The sequence below is a fragment of the Nansenia antarctica genome, assembly GCF_963989245.1.
Source record: "Nansenia antarctica genome assembly, chromosome: 7".
Classification (NCBI taxonomy): Eukaryota; Metazoa; Chordata; class Actinopteri; order Argentiniformes; family Microstomatidae; genus Nansenia; species Nansenia antarctica.
Window position 1 is genome coordinate 60,854,422 of NC_137677.1, and position 14,561 is coordinate 60,868,982.

Below are 14,561 nucleotides of genomic sequence, written 5' to 3' on the forward strand. Positions count from 1 at the left end.
ACGTACAGTCTGTGATGTTGATACAGAACCCAGGACCCTGTCAAGGGTTGCAGGTTGCAGTACTCCCAGGGGTTGCAGTACTCCATGCTTGGAAGGATTTTAGTGCCTTTTCGTCCAGGAACAGAGTGGAAGAAAAAAAAAGTCTCGGAAAACAATTGATGGCAGCATTAAAGCTACGTCGTTTACGACACTGTTTATACTGTTTGCGGTTACGCCTTCATTGATTCTGAAAACTACCGTAAACCCATTCAATCAGGAAACAACGTTTTTGATTATCACGACAAGTGTTATTGTAATGCTTGTATAATCATCTGGGAATCAGAGGTACGTATATACATATATATATATATAACCACGGGCCAGTTCAGTAGAGCTTCAGTGTGCATGAGAACATCGAAATAGTCATCTCTACAGGAGGGTCTTTATAACACCTTTACACACACACACACACACACACACACACACCTGGAAAAACACTAAACACAGCATATATATATATATATACATATATATAATGGTACCTGGGGCGTGAGAGTTCATACGAATGACGGTGTTCAGCTTTTTTGGGATAAATTCAACCGAATGTAAAACCCTGTTGTACTATGTTCTTTTCTTGTCAAGACAATGTTCCAGAACCATCGAAACCGTTTAGGAGCCCCACAGACCTTCCTCCCAGCCCTGCGGTCTCCCACACCGTACGATAGGCCCAGGGCCAGAACAATGCCCTGCGGCCCTGGGTGGGGGGGGGGGGGGGGGGGAGGAGGAGAGCAGGAGGAGGAAACCTGCGCCTGTTTACCTTTGCCTGTTATGCCCACTTCCTGCTCTTAGGCCATTGGCCTTGTTTGTCAGGTATTGTTCAGACGAACACAATGTCACAATCGATCAGACACCCAGTCATCGCCGTGGATAATGGGGGCTTTCAGGACTCCAAGCTAGCGGGGGACCCACCAGATGAAAACACTCCTACCACACAAACAAACTCTCCAACATATACATGTGTTTAAGAAACAATACATACAAAACACTTCTGTATAGGATCTGGCCCCTGTTAAACAATACCTTCGACGCAATGGGGAAAACCCACACAATGAAGCACAGGTGGATTCACACACACTCTCACACACACACACACACACACACAGACACACACACACTCTCACACACACACACAGACACACACACACACACACACACACACACACACACACACACACACTCTCACACACACACACACACACACACTCTCACACACACACACAGACACACACATACACACACTTCAATATTCATTTAAAGTCGTTCAAGTTTTGTGTTGGATGAGAAAGGCTGTGATGCCAAATAAAAGTGTGTTTACTTGAAGATTAGGTTCTTAATAATCAAATTAGACTTTATTTATATAGCGCCTTGATAAAACAGGATACAAACACACACTTAAAATGGGAGAAAACTAATTCTCCAAAACATAAACAAAAGAAATTGGCAATGGACTTAACTCGAAAAAATAAAGAAAAGAGAACTACGTCTCATAATTCAAATATCAAAGGCTTACTTTTCATATAAACGGTGCACGTGTTATGGTACATGTGGGAATACGGTACATGTGGGAAAGCTAGGGTTAGGGTTAGGTGCTACGTCGACTTGGTACATGCTGGCATGTCTAACCCTAACCCTAACCCAACCCCTAATCCTAAACTTAACCCTAGCACCTAACCCTAACCCTAGTTTTCCCACATGTACCGTATTCCCACATGTACCGTAACACACATACTGTCAAGACTGAGCGGGGAGTGAGGGCATAAAAAGGCACAGGTGACAATCAAGCACAGGTGCAGGTAATAAGGCCATAATGATGAGTGAGAGAGTGAGACAGTGGACTGACAGAGGGAAACACTGAGGGCTCACACTGGTAAGTGCGACCCCATCCATAACACAAAGTCTGCAGGCCACTGCTTCAACTATTTCTGGAGCAGAATGTATTGAACTTCTGCTTTTAAATTATAGTTCTTTCAAAAAAAAACTCCAAACTCTTCAGACATGCATGCTGTTAAATGTCTCCCTGTGACCAACCATTAAGAGAATGGACCTATTTTGTTAGGAGGATTTCAATGAGAAAATGACTTAAACGCTTTGACATTTTTGTGAATGCTTTTATGAAGGTCAGAGAAACTTTTTTTTGAAGCCTCTCTGAAAAGATGAAAAGAATAATTTTTCGATGATTACAGTACAAAGAGCTTCATAGCACTTGACTTTCACAGAGGCATCTTTTAGTGGTCAACACAAAGTGGGACTCCTACCCACTTCTGCACCAGAAAAAGCCTACAGTACATACGGATATTGATGCATCACGACAATTATGTTGATTAAATGGACCACTATTGGTTACAAATGACCTATTTGACTATTGTGTGTTCAATGACTCAGTATTTGAAGTCCTTCCGTCCTAAGCACACCTCGTAGATACGAAAGAACCCAAGCAACAATGGAACAATGTTCACATCTACCAGTTTCCGCCACTCGACTCACTCTGTGCCAGTATGGTGACTATTTCCACCCTCTTGACTCATGTTTAAATGGGGGTGCGAATCATTTTCCACCACATCATTTCCTGCAAGTAAAAAAAAATCAAAGAGAGTAAATCATAATACTGCCATATCTTCCAGGAGCAGATGAGAGATGAGGCTTTTTCACACATCCCATCTATTCAAGACACTAAAATAATCAATCACTTTAAAAAGGGAAACCTTTTCGGATTGTAGCTTTATCTGCTTCATCAGCCCACTGACAATCTCTCATATCCACCGGGGTGACATTACTGGAGATCAGTATGAGCGATCGACACTCCGACACTTCATCTCCAACCGCATCGATACAACAGCCGGAAATTCTCTATTAATGGCAAGAAGAAGTATCGGAGGAAGCGCTGCCTAGTGCCTACATTGCGTTATTAAATACATGGCGAGGAAACAGGAGGGAAGAGAGGGAAGGATAGAAAGAAAGCAATGAAGAAGAAGAAAAAAAAAAAGAAAATGAAGGAAGGGAAACTAATTGAAGGCTGATTATGGTCCCTCGGGGGGTTACAGTTTATTAATATGTCACTTCCAATATAGACATTCGCTATTCAGATTCGTGTTGTCATGGAAACCTCACTGGGTGAAGGCAAAGGTTAGTGCTGCGATTCCCCCCCCCCCCCCCCGTGCCCGTACTCATTTCAAAACCGAGGTCCTGATTTGACGCCTGTCCCTTCCACTGTGGTGGGGGAGAGAGAGAGAGAGAGCGCCGTGTGTTGACTTTCTTTTTATTATTACCCAGATCAATTCTCACACCTTGTCACCTTTCTAAAATACTTTCCTGGCAGCGTCTCGGGCCAAGGGACTGTTGTCTACAGACAGAACCCGTCCTCGCACCACCCCCTCGTCATCCAGAACTAATCCCTGCTGTGCCCTAGAGCTGAACCCACGAATTCACTTGAATGTGACTGTGTACCTTTGTCATTAACAGTATGTGTCTTTGCGGGTTTTTAAATAGTTTACTTCATCAGCTTGTAGCTACTGTACTGCAATACCAAGTGGCATACAGGTTTTGCCTGTAGGCGCTTAGAGCACAATTTCATGGCTTAATACATGTCTGTGTTGGTGTCGGGTTTTCAAATGCATGCATGAATGAACATTATTCTATTTCACTGCATTACACGTGTGCCATTACACCAAAAGCCAATCTATTCGGCAGCAACACGACAAGTTATCGTAGGCAGCGCACAGGCACACAAACACATTCATACAGTATTAATTTTTCATCATATTTCCCCCCCCCCCCCCCCTCTCTCTCCCTCACTCTCTCTCTCTCTCTCTCTCTCTCTCTCTCTCTCTCTCTCTCTCTCTCTCTCTCACACATACACGCAGTTGACAGGATGATACAAGCTGTCATTGAGAGTGAAAATCATATCCTAGCCAAGGTTTATCACCTTTACAGGGGTGAGGAGAGGAGGAGAGGAGATTATTGTGTGTGTGTGTGTGTGTGTGTGTGTGTGTGTGTGTGTGTGTGTGTGTGTGTGTGTGTGTGTGCGTGTGCGTGCGTGCGTGCGTGCGTGTGAGAGAGGTTTATCTTTTTCAATGAGAAGCTCTTCTTCAGCTCATGGCCGATCTGTCACCTTGCTTTATTACACCCCATTGTGACACGGGCATCTCCGGCAGGCCGCATAATAGATTCCTGAAGAGCCTCCCCATTCAGACTAAGCCAGTCAACCACCGCATTGTTCACCTCACGAGAAATACTACCTTCGCAGAGAGAGGAGGGCAGAGCGCCCGGAGGGGGTAACACCTCCAGTCGTCCTCACCAGCGCCTGACAAGAAATCATATTTATCATCATCACAAATCTGTCAGTCACCCGAGCTAGTCAGACATTGAACTCGGTCTCGTGTACCGTACGTATGTGCCCGGTTATGAAAAAGGAGAGAAAGAAATATTCAGGCGTGGAATTCCCAACGGGCTTTTTCCGACGCGTACGTACAATACCGCGCACTGTAATTGTGTGAGTGATATTTAATCAAAAACACCCCGTTCGCCACGCCAAATTTAGAGATTACCTCATGTTCTATCCTTAGCAAATGAAGCACTGATTTCCCTGGGTTGGGTGTACTGTTGCAAACGTGGGTGTGTGTGCGTGCGTGTGTGTGTGTGTGTGTGTGTGTGTGTGTGTGTGTGTGTATGCGCGTGTGCGCGCGCATGTGTGTGTGTGTCTGTGCTTGTTCTTGTTTGCTTGCATGTGAGTGGAGCTATGTTATCGGACCAGGAGTTTTTGCGAGTGAGCTCACTTCCTGCCTCTGCCCCCAGCCCATCCAGATAACGGCACCCACGCTCGGCCCTCTGGGAGTCCACACCAGGAAGTGGCACAATGGCTGCTCCGTTAAGCTTTCACATCGGGCCAACACAAGCAGCACTTAGCATTTCCTGTTGGGAGTCCGTGTTCTCCGTAAGAGTGCTTTGTGTATTCACACAGGGCCTCTTTCACTAGTAGTGCTACCTTGTTGTTCTCCTGTTTTTGGAAAATTCATCATAGGTCTTTTGTTTCTCCTTCACTCACTCTCTTCTCTCTTCTCTCTCACACACACACACACACACACACACACACACAGTGGCCTGGTATCTATTGTATCTGGTGTCTGTTGTCGTCATAGCTCCATGGCTTATTCAGCCATGTGGAGGAAGGAAGCAGAGATGTCCTGTGTAAATCATTGGACAGTCCGCTGACAGACAGGAATGCTTTTAGACCGATGTTTCCAACCCTTAACTGCTCACCACCTGACCACCCCCCCCCCCTCTAAACCAGCCACAGCTGTATTCTTTTTCTTTCTTCTTCCCCCCTCCATCCTTTGTCCCCCCCCCCCTCGGCCCTAACCCGCTGTGTTTTGGCAGACGTGATTTGCGGCACGACTGAATAATGTAATTCATTAGATAGTGACTTGGAAGGGCCTCCCTCGTGTACGAACGCGTGATTGATTAGCTAGTTCAGACCGTTCGATCTTCCCCTCCTGGTGTTTAAAATATTGATTGTAAAGATTTTGATGTTTCGACGGAGGATATGATAGGTGTCGTAAACTGTTGACACAGAATGCTGTGATGTGCAGCGGTCCCTTTACACTGTTACACCCTCCCCCCGCCCTGTCTCCGTGTCGGACCCACCTCAACATGCATGTCAGGCTTATCGATGATCAAGCTGATGTTTTAACCAGAGAGACAAGCTCATCACTCATCCTGCACACACACACACACGCACGCAATGCACTCACGCACACAGACACACACACACACGCACGCGCACACACACACGCACGCACACACGCAATGCACGCGCACACACACACACATACACACACACACACATGCACGCACGCAATGCACTCTCACACACACACACACACACACACACACACACACGGACGGACTCTCATGAATATTTACCCCACTGCTAAGCTTGTGAACGTTCCTATCTAACTGACCCCCCAGGCCAGACATGTACACACACGGAGCCTGCTGTTATTGTCCCTGCCTCCATAGCAGTCATCAGACAAGGTCCTAGATTCTAGAAGGTCACCTTGGAAACGGACAGAGAGAGACGACCCCCACTCGGTCAACGTCCCTCTGGTCTGGGTGCTATCGTTCGGTGGTGACGTGGCTCGTGCGGGTGACTTTCAGAGGCCCACTTTAAGTCGCTGTCAACTTAATGTAAATGAGCACTCAGCGGCAAACAAGCTGTGTACGGCGTGTCTTGTTAGAGTAGCGATTTATGCTGCATCAATTTTAAACAGCAGCCATTTATTACTGCATCTGTCATTGGTTGGGGCTGGGGCTGGGGCGGGGGGCTGTTAAACGTTCGCTTGTCAATACAGCTGGGGTGTGCGGAGTCATTTGTCAAGTCGCCGTAATTGTATGACCGTATATATCCAGAAACATTCGCAGGGAGAATAGATTATTATTCTGAACAGACACTGCGTGTTTTGATTATTAAAAAAAAAACTCTGCCACTCAGCTTTAGTAGGGAACCTCAGTAAAGGTTAGGCTACAATGTAATCTTTCAGAATTCTCCACCCTGTAAAAGTCATCGCTGTGGGTGTGTGTGTGTGTGTGTGTGTGTGTGTGTGTGTGTGTGTGTGTGTGTGTGTGTGTGGTGTGTGTGTGTGTGCGCCTGTGTGTGTGCGCCTGTGTGTGTGCGCGCGCCTGTGTGCGTGACCTCTCTGTGTCTGTTCTACACACTGAGCCGTGCAGCTTTGCAGACGGATCATCATCAATCATGGATGAAAAATTGTCTCCCCTCTTTTTTCCCCTGTCCCTCCAAGGCGCTTGACCTTTACCGCACTTTTTTCTCTGGGATTTCTACCTCTGAGATATCTTAATAAACGCTGCAGACACATTCCCTTACAGACACCACCGAAGAAGAACTCATAGGAGGAAGGAGCCATATATTAAACACAACCACCCCCTTCACGCTACCTAGACTGTGGAGGAGCCCAGAGGGGCGATGTGGAACGCTGTCCTCCCAGGAGGATAAAGTGACAGTCACAGCATCATTACCTGTCTTTGTTCACGGTAGGCCCCAGCCATTGTGGCAGACAACTGAGATGACTATCTCTTTCAAATGTTTTCACCCCCGCTATGAAACGATCTGGCAACGATCTGATGATCTCCATCACCTGAGGCGATGTCAACACCACCACGAGTGGTTTAGGTTCGACTTTATCGGTCGTTGTGTCATGAATATGCAGAAATTCATAGGTTGGTTACAAGATGTAATTTCGGGGCGGAAAATAACTGGGTTTGTTCAATTATGCAGCCGTATCAATATTCATTCATCTGGATTTGAGTGATGTAAAAACAAAAGTATTATGACAGATAGAGTGCGTTTCGGTACATGCCTGGCTGCGATCACATTGGATAACACCCAAATGTGTGTGTGACTGAAAACAAGTCATGATATGGGAGAAGATCTCAATGCCCCCCCCCCCCCCCGACTCCCACACACACACACACTCTCACACACATACACACACACACACACACACACACACACACACACACACACCCTCCCTCCCAGAGCATGTGTACTCCCCTGAGAGGTCCCGCTCCTTGACCGGCAGTAGCTTGTCACCCGCAGACAGCCTTCCCCCGTTGGCCCCTGTCCTGCTGGGAGCTGGCGTGCCATGTTTTTTACATGTGTGTGTGTGTATGTGTGTGTGTGTGTGCGTGTGTGTTAGCAACCTGGATCTGGCACAATCTCCAACCCCTCCACACCCAGGCCAGCCCCTCTTCCTCTTCTCCCCAGAGAGAGTTGCCCTCGTGTGGGTAGAGCCTGATGTCCAACGGCCCCTGCTGGTTCCCCCTGTGGGAGTAATCTCTGGTTCCCTGGCAGAGAACTAAAGGCCAGACTGGGGCGGTGAATGTTTTAACGTTATAGGTTACATTGGTTATGTTGCATGATTGATTGACAGTTGAAGGAGATTGAATAATATATTACATGATTGATTGACTGTTAAAAGAGATTGATTGATGTGTTGCATAGTTGATTGACAGTTATGTGTTATTATTTATCGTTAAGGTTCTAGAATGCCTTGTATGCAAGATGTCATATAAGTTGACAGTTCGTTTTTAAGAAATGCAAATAGCTCGTTGAATAGAAAGTGAAATATCTAATATAGCTCGTTTTGTATATAAAGATTGTATATAAAGAACCTTTCTTTCAATCACCAGTCCAAGCCATCCTTTAAGAAGCTAAAAATACTACAGTGAATGCTCCTCCGGTCAGGGAGCCTGGATAACTCCCCAGAGAGGACCACCACTATGAGGAAGGCCCTTATATTCCTCACCTCTACCCTTCTTGCATGCAACTCCATCACCCATTATGGGAGGTAGCTAGCAGGTTCTGGAGTCTGATTCAGGTGGGCTTGAAAACAGACAGGCGAGCAGGATAGGGAGGCAATGGGGTGGTAAATAAGAAAGGGTCAAGTCCCTGTAGGAAAAAAAGTAAACAAAAAAACAGTAGGCTAGTAGTAATAGTAGTGGTTAAACTGCACTCCTACTGTATACTGCAGTAGCACATCTAACCCTGTCTGAACATAGACTGATCTACATGAGCCATCAGATCCAGTTGGCTCTGTGGTACCAGATTATGGACGTGGGTTTTCAGGGAAGGAGGACGGAGAGAGAGAGAGAGGGGGAGGGAGGGGGACGGGGGTAGTGAAGAAGTGAGAAATCTCTATCATGAGAAAAAACAATAAAACAGAGCATTGTAACGGGTTGTAATATTGAGAGAGATCTTCTTTTTTTTTAAAAGAAACGTCCCACTAGTAATACGCCGCTAAACCCTCCTCGATTGCATCTCAAGACCTCCGCCTTTTCTGTCCGTTTCACCGTTTCACACTCTAAACGTTCACGACCTATAGGACCGATTTTTAAGGACGAAAAGAACAGTTCTACCACAAAAGAATCCAACGCTCTGTTTTCAGTATGTGGTCGGTATCAAATCTCGTTCTTATAATTTCAGAGGGATAAGTGCTTTTATTCCCACCCTGATTCCCATCTGATTCGAGCTCTTGGACCTGCTCTAATCAGATCAGTGTGTGGACCGGGCCAGGTAGGGGGGTGCTGCTGGCTTCAGGGCTGTCTGGGATTTCACCTGCTAAATGAATTCAGAGGCTGAAGCCACAGGATGAGAAGATGATGCAGCCTTGGGGCCCAAACACTTTCCAATCGACTGTCGCCTTTTTTTTATGGACACGCATGCATACATGTGTGATGCACATGCTAACGAAACACATGCACGTGTGTAGGCACGGAGGCACGCACACACGCACACACGCATGCACACACACACACACACACACGCACGCACACATACACACACATACACACACCCAAGCGCAGCATGCACACACACCCAAGCACACGCACGCACACACACACACACAGCAATGAGCAGATGGATGGTATGTTGGAGTCGTTGTGCCTGTAATTCCACGCTGAAATGAAATAGGACAGTACAGAGTGGTCTGGACAGAGCTCTGTCATTGGTCAGGTCTGGACAGAGCTCTGCCATCATTGGTGCCTAGTTGGGGGAGATGGGAGGGCCTGGACAGAGCTTTGTCATTGGTCAGGTCTGGACAGAGCTCTGCCATCATTGGTCCCTAGGGGGGGAGGGGGGGGGGGTGGGAGCTCAGTCATTGGTCCTAAAACAGAGCGAGTCAAGGGGGAGGCAGAGGGCTGGACTGGACGGTAATCTCCTCCTGACCTGGCTCTCCCTGCCGAGGACTATTAGATCAGTTACCAAATCCTATCAAATATATTATATATATATTGGCCATCCCACGATGTGGTAGCCGAGGAACAGGGCCGGAGCTGGCTGGGCTGGTGGCCTGCGGTTATTATTAAAGCTCTGGAAAGAAAAAGAAAAAAAAAAAAGAGTAAAGAAAGAAAAAGAAATACCCTCCGTTAGTCTCCCCTAGGAATTACACTGAGGAGGAGGAGAGGAGGCAGAGAGACTGGAGAGCAGGATTAGGCCTGCAGCAGGCCAGCGGTGGGAACAGGAGCTGGGGACAGGGGGGCTTAGTCTTAGTTCTCTGACTGGAAAAGTCTCCTTTTCACACACACAGCATGGATGTTTTCTGGTTGTGTATCAGATCGTGGGTGTGTGTGCGGGGAGAAGGGGGGAAGTTTGGGAGTGTGTGTGTGTGTGTGTGTGTGCATCCGTGTGTTGTGTTTGTATGTGTATGAGTGAGTCTGTGCATGGGTGAGCATCCGTGTGTGTGTGAGAGTGTGTGCGTGTGTGTGTGTGCATCCGTGTGTGTGTGTGTGCGTGTGTGTGTGTGTGTGTGCGTGTGTGCCTGTGCGTGTGTGCGTGCATCTGTGTGTGTTTGTATGTGTATGAATGTGTGTGTGTGTGTGTCCATCTGTGTGTGTGTGTGTGTGTGTGCATATATCTGTTATTTATTAATTTTCAGTTTCATAACACCCGTCAATGAGTAATAGCTCTCTAATAATAGCTAGTAAAAGCCCTCATCTTGACGCAATAGGTGTTCGCTTACTCATGTCTGTCAAGGACAGTTCACCTCTCCACAGAACGACCAACATAGACCAACATAGACGCACACAGGCGACTTGATATCACCCACCTGCACCTGGTGTTCGGAGGATATGGAGCTGATGTGACCTGCAGTAACTTCTGTCTCCCTCCCCAGTGTAACAGTGTAAACCCTCCAGCGCGCTAATGACAGTGACCACAAAGAAAGGAAGTCATCACACAAAGGGGAACAATCTGCAAATACAATTATGATAATGGCACACAGATACTTGAGGGGGGATAATTGCTTCTCTTTGGATGAACATGGCTTGACATCCTGAATTGACTCCAGTCGACATCTGGTGTTCATCAGGGTTTTCTGGAGGGGGCTCGTCTCTCGTCTCTCTCTCCCCCTGCATCGTTTACCGGGGTGACGGCGACGCCGATTTAGACGAGAAACAAACTTAGCGATGAGGAAGAGGAACTACAGAAAAAACAGGAGCGTCTGGGTTCTTAGTGGTTCGATGATCTGAAGCTTAGGGAGGGTGAGACGGTGTGTGTGTGGGTGTGGGTGTGTGTGTGTGTGTGTGTGTGTGTGTGTGTGTGTGGGTGTGTGTGTGGGTGTGGGTGTGGGTGTATCTGTGTGTTGATGGGGCGGGGGGGGGGGTGGTGTTTGCAGAGAATAGGGGAACAGGTGTGGATGACTGAAAGAGAGAGGGACTGACAGGTTGAGGGCGTGGGGGGGGAGGGGGGTGGGGTGTTGGCAAAGAGCTCTCGCAGTCGAAAATACAGGAAAGTAAAAATACAGTAAACACGGCTGTGGAGACGTCGGTCGCTGTGCCTTCAGCTCCCTTTGCTTTCTTTGATTAAGTATTGAAGGAAACAGCCATTACTCAGTCCTTGGGAGGCAGCCGGCCGTTGAAGTGAATGATGTCCTGCATCAAGTTCCACTGGACCAAGACAGATTAGTTCACCACACCACTTCCTAATCCACACTAGAGCGTGGGTGCCTGGTATGTTGATGGGGCTACTTATTGGACTCAGCCGAACTAATATCAGTGCGGTAGCCTCCATAATGTTTTGTTTTTTTTCCTTTGTTGACGTGGTTGTATCTGTGTGGAGGCTGGTGGAGGTAGATATCGGAGGATGGGCTCATTGTAATGTAGGGAGGGGACGAGGAATGGTATCAAACATGATGTGTGTATTACAATGAGCCCATCCTCCCTGTGTCTCCCTCCACCACCGTCCTGGCCAATGTACTGTATATTGTTAGTACGACGGATCCAAAAAAGTGTTTGAAATGGTGTGTTCCATACCGTCCCTCACTCCACTCCATGCATCGCAATTCCATTCTCCCATTTCTACCTCCATCAGCCTGCCCTGGGCTCTAGGGTATTGAATGGGTATATAGGGTCCAAATAACAGCTAGTTGGTTGGAGTTGTTGCAAAAAGTGTTAAATTGCAACCACAACATGTCAGGGTGATGTATGTTCCAAAAACTACCTACGTCTTTCAGGTGTGAGGAAGAAAATAAGAGGGAAATGCAACTTTCATACAGGGTGGAAGATAGCATAAGAGGTGTTATTAAGGTAAACAAACCAATAAAGAGATTTCTTGAGGTACAGTAAACACCATGGCAACAGCGCCGCAGTGGGTAAGTGTGTTTGTACTGGATCCGGGGTTTGCATCAGAGGATCAGAGTGCTGCACTTAAGTCATGACTAATACTCATTTGAAAAAAGTACAAACTTAAAGGCACGATAACAAAAGAGGGCTCTCACAGGGACAACGCAGCGGGTCCTTAAAAAAGCATTGACGTCGTTTTTCTTCATCTTGTGTCGCAAATGACATATCGCTCCGAGTGATTTTTAGTACCTCTGAATCACTTTCAATGCTGTTCTCCTGAAGCGTTTAGCCTTTTTCCTTTGACGTGATGTCGGCCTGTAGCTTTGTTCCAGGTGAGGGATCGGCGTTAGGAATGAAGGGGCAGACTTTCTCAGACGATTAAACCTCGGGCCTGAGCGAAGGCCGAGGCCCCCATCTCCCTGGGCTCCTGTTCAAGCCTATTATTGTCCACTGAAAAATGGAGATGCACTCTACAAGGAGGGCGGGGGGGGGGGGGGGGTTGCATTCTGCGAGGCTATGAGAAGGAGGAACACTTAGTGTTACTAGGAAAGGGGGCAGGATTTTGGGGGGGACAGACAGCCGTTGCTAAAACTACAAAGTCTCTACAGTCTTTATCTCTCTCTCTCTCTCTCTTTCTCTCTCTCTCTCTCTCTCACTCTCTCTCTCTTTCTCTCTCTCTCTCTCTTTCTCTCTCTCTCTCTTTCTCTCTCTCTTTCTCTCTCTCTCTCTCTCTCTTTCTCTGCATTTTATAACATGAAATGTCGAGTAAAAAAAAACATACGTAATGTTTAATTAATCGACTGTGGGAGTGAAATGTAAAAGTAAATGAAATAACACAGATACAAGGATAGCTAATGGTTGAGATGTATTACTTATCACGCTGGGGGGGTGGGGGTGGGGACCATGGGGGAATGTTCCATGGTTAATCCCTTAATGCACTTCCATATCTCCATGAATATCTACCAGAGTAAAACATGTCATTTTACCTCTTTATTTCACAGTTCACATGTTCTCTCATGTCCTCCAACAGGCAGTCAAAGGCACTGCCTCCCTCTGGTCTCTCTGATAGGCTGCAGTTTCACTGCAGTTAAAGGTGGCAGTATTCTATCTAACTCTCTCTATGCTTGAATGTAAAGACTGAGTAACTGACAAATCTGCATTCAGATGTGTTAAACTCACTATTTGTTTTTTTTTAAACAGACCTGCCATTTCCTCTGGTTCTCTCTCTCTCTCTCTCTCTCTCTCTCTCTCTCTCTCTCTCTCTCTCTCTCTTTAAATCTCCCTATCTCTCTCTTTCGCTCTCCCTATCCCTCTCTCTCCCTCCCTCCCTCTCTCTCTCTCTCCCTCCCTCTCCACCCCCAGTCAGTCTGTCTCTCCATCCTTCCTGACACAAACAGTGGCAGTGGCAGTCTGCTGCCGTACACACACCAAGCCTTCTCCGATGCGTCTGAACAGCCTGTCACCTGAGGCTGTTGAGCTGTTCTCAGATCACCACAGCCTGAACACATTCACCACGGGTCCACGTTCAGGGGAGGGTTAAGATCCTCCTTCTATGTCCTCAGATCTTGTAGACGCTGGACTCGATTGGACTTTGATTTTGTTCTCGGTTGAAGTGTCCTCTGGTGATCTTTCATGTCCCGATCATTATTATTTCAGTATCTGCTGAACCCTGAAGTGAATATCTGCTCCTGCTCTGTCTGTCTCTCTGGGTTCAGACAAAGTACATTTACCTGCCAGTCCGGTCCAGGTAGAGATGGAGGCAGAATCAGATCCACCCACCCCCCAACTGTAACCCTTATGGAGCGTTCGTCACGGAGGCTTTGAGTGTGAGAATAACGTGCCGCTTCTTTTCCATCCACGTGACAGTGAACAACATGTCGATAGAACACCTGCAGTGAACGTGATCTGTCTCATTTACCACGGATATAAAGTCAATGTGAACCACAGATAAGACACATTAACAAATACATGCATAGTGTGTCGAGGCAGGGACGAGGCAACCTTAGGCAACTCCAGCTGTGACTTCATTAACGATAAAGCACAGGGTGTGGAGCGCCTTATGGTTTAAACATAGTGGGGTTGTCTACGAAACAAAATGGAGAATCGTCAGAACAAAACAATGCCTGAAGTATTTATTTCGGGAATAGATCGAGGTGGTTTCTTGCCATGTTCTCAGTGAGTGCTCTCGGAACGAGCACTGTTGTCAAGGTAACATGATCAAACACATCTTCGAAACCCCAGTGTTTGCCCTAGGATATCACTGCAACATACGGTTATCTACTACTACACTTTACCAGGGAATAGAGCACAGCTTTTTAACGCCTTCTCTCTCGGACGCTTGTTCTAATCAACCCGTTGTACGACGAAACGTTAGCGATAACACCTTATTT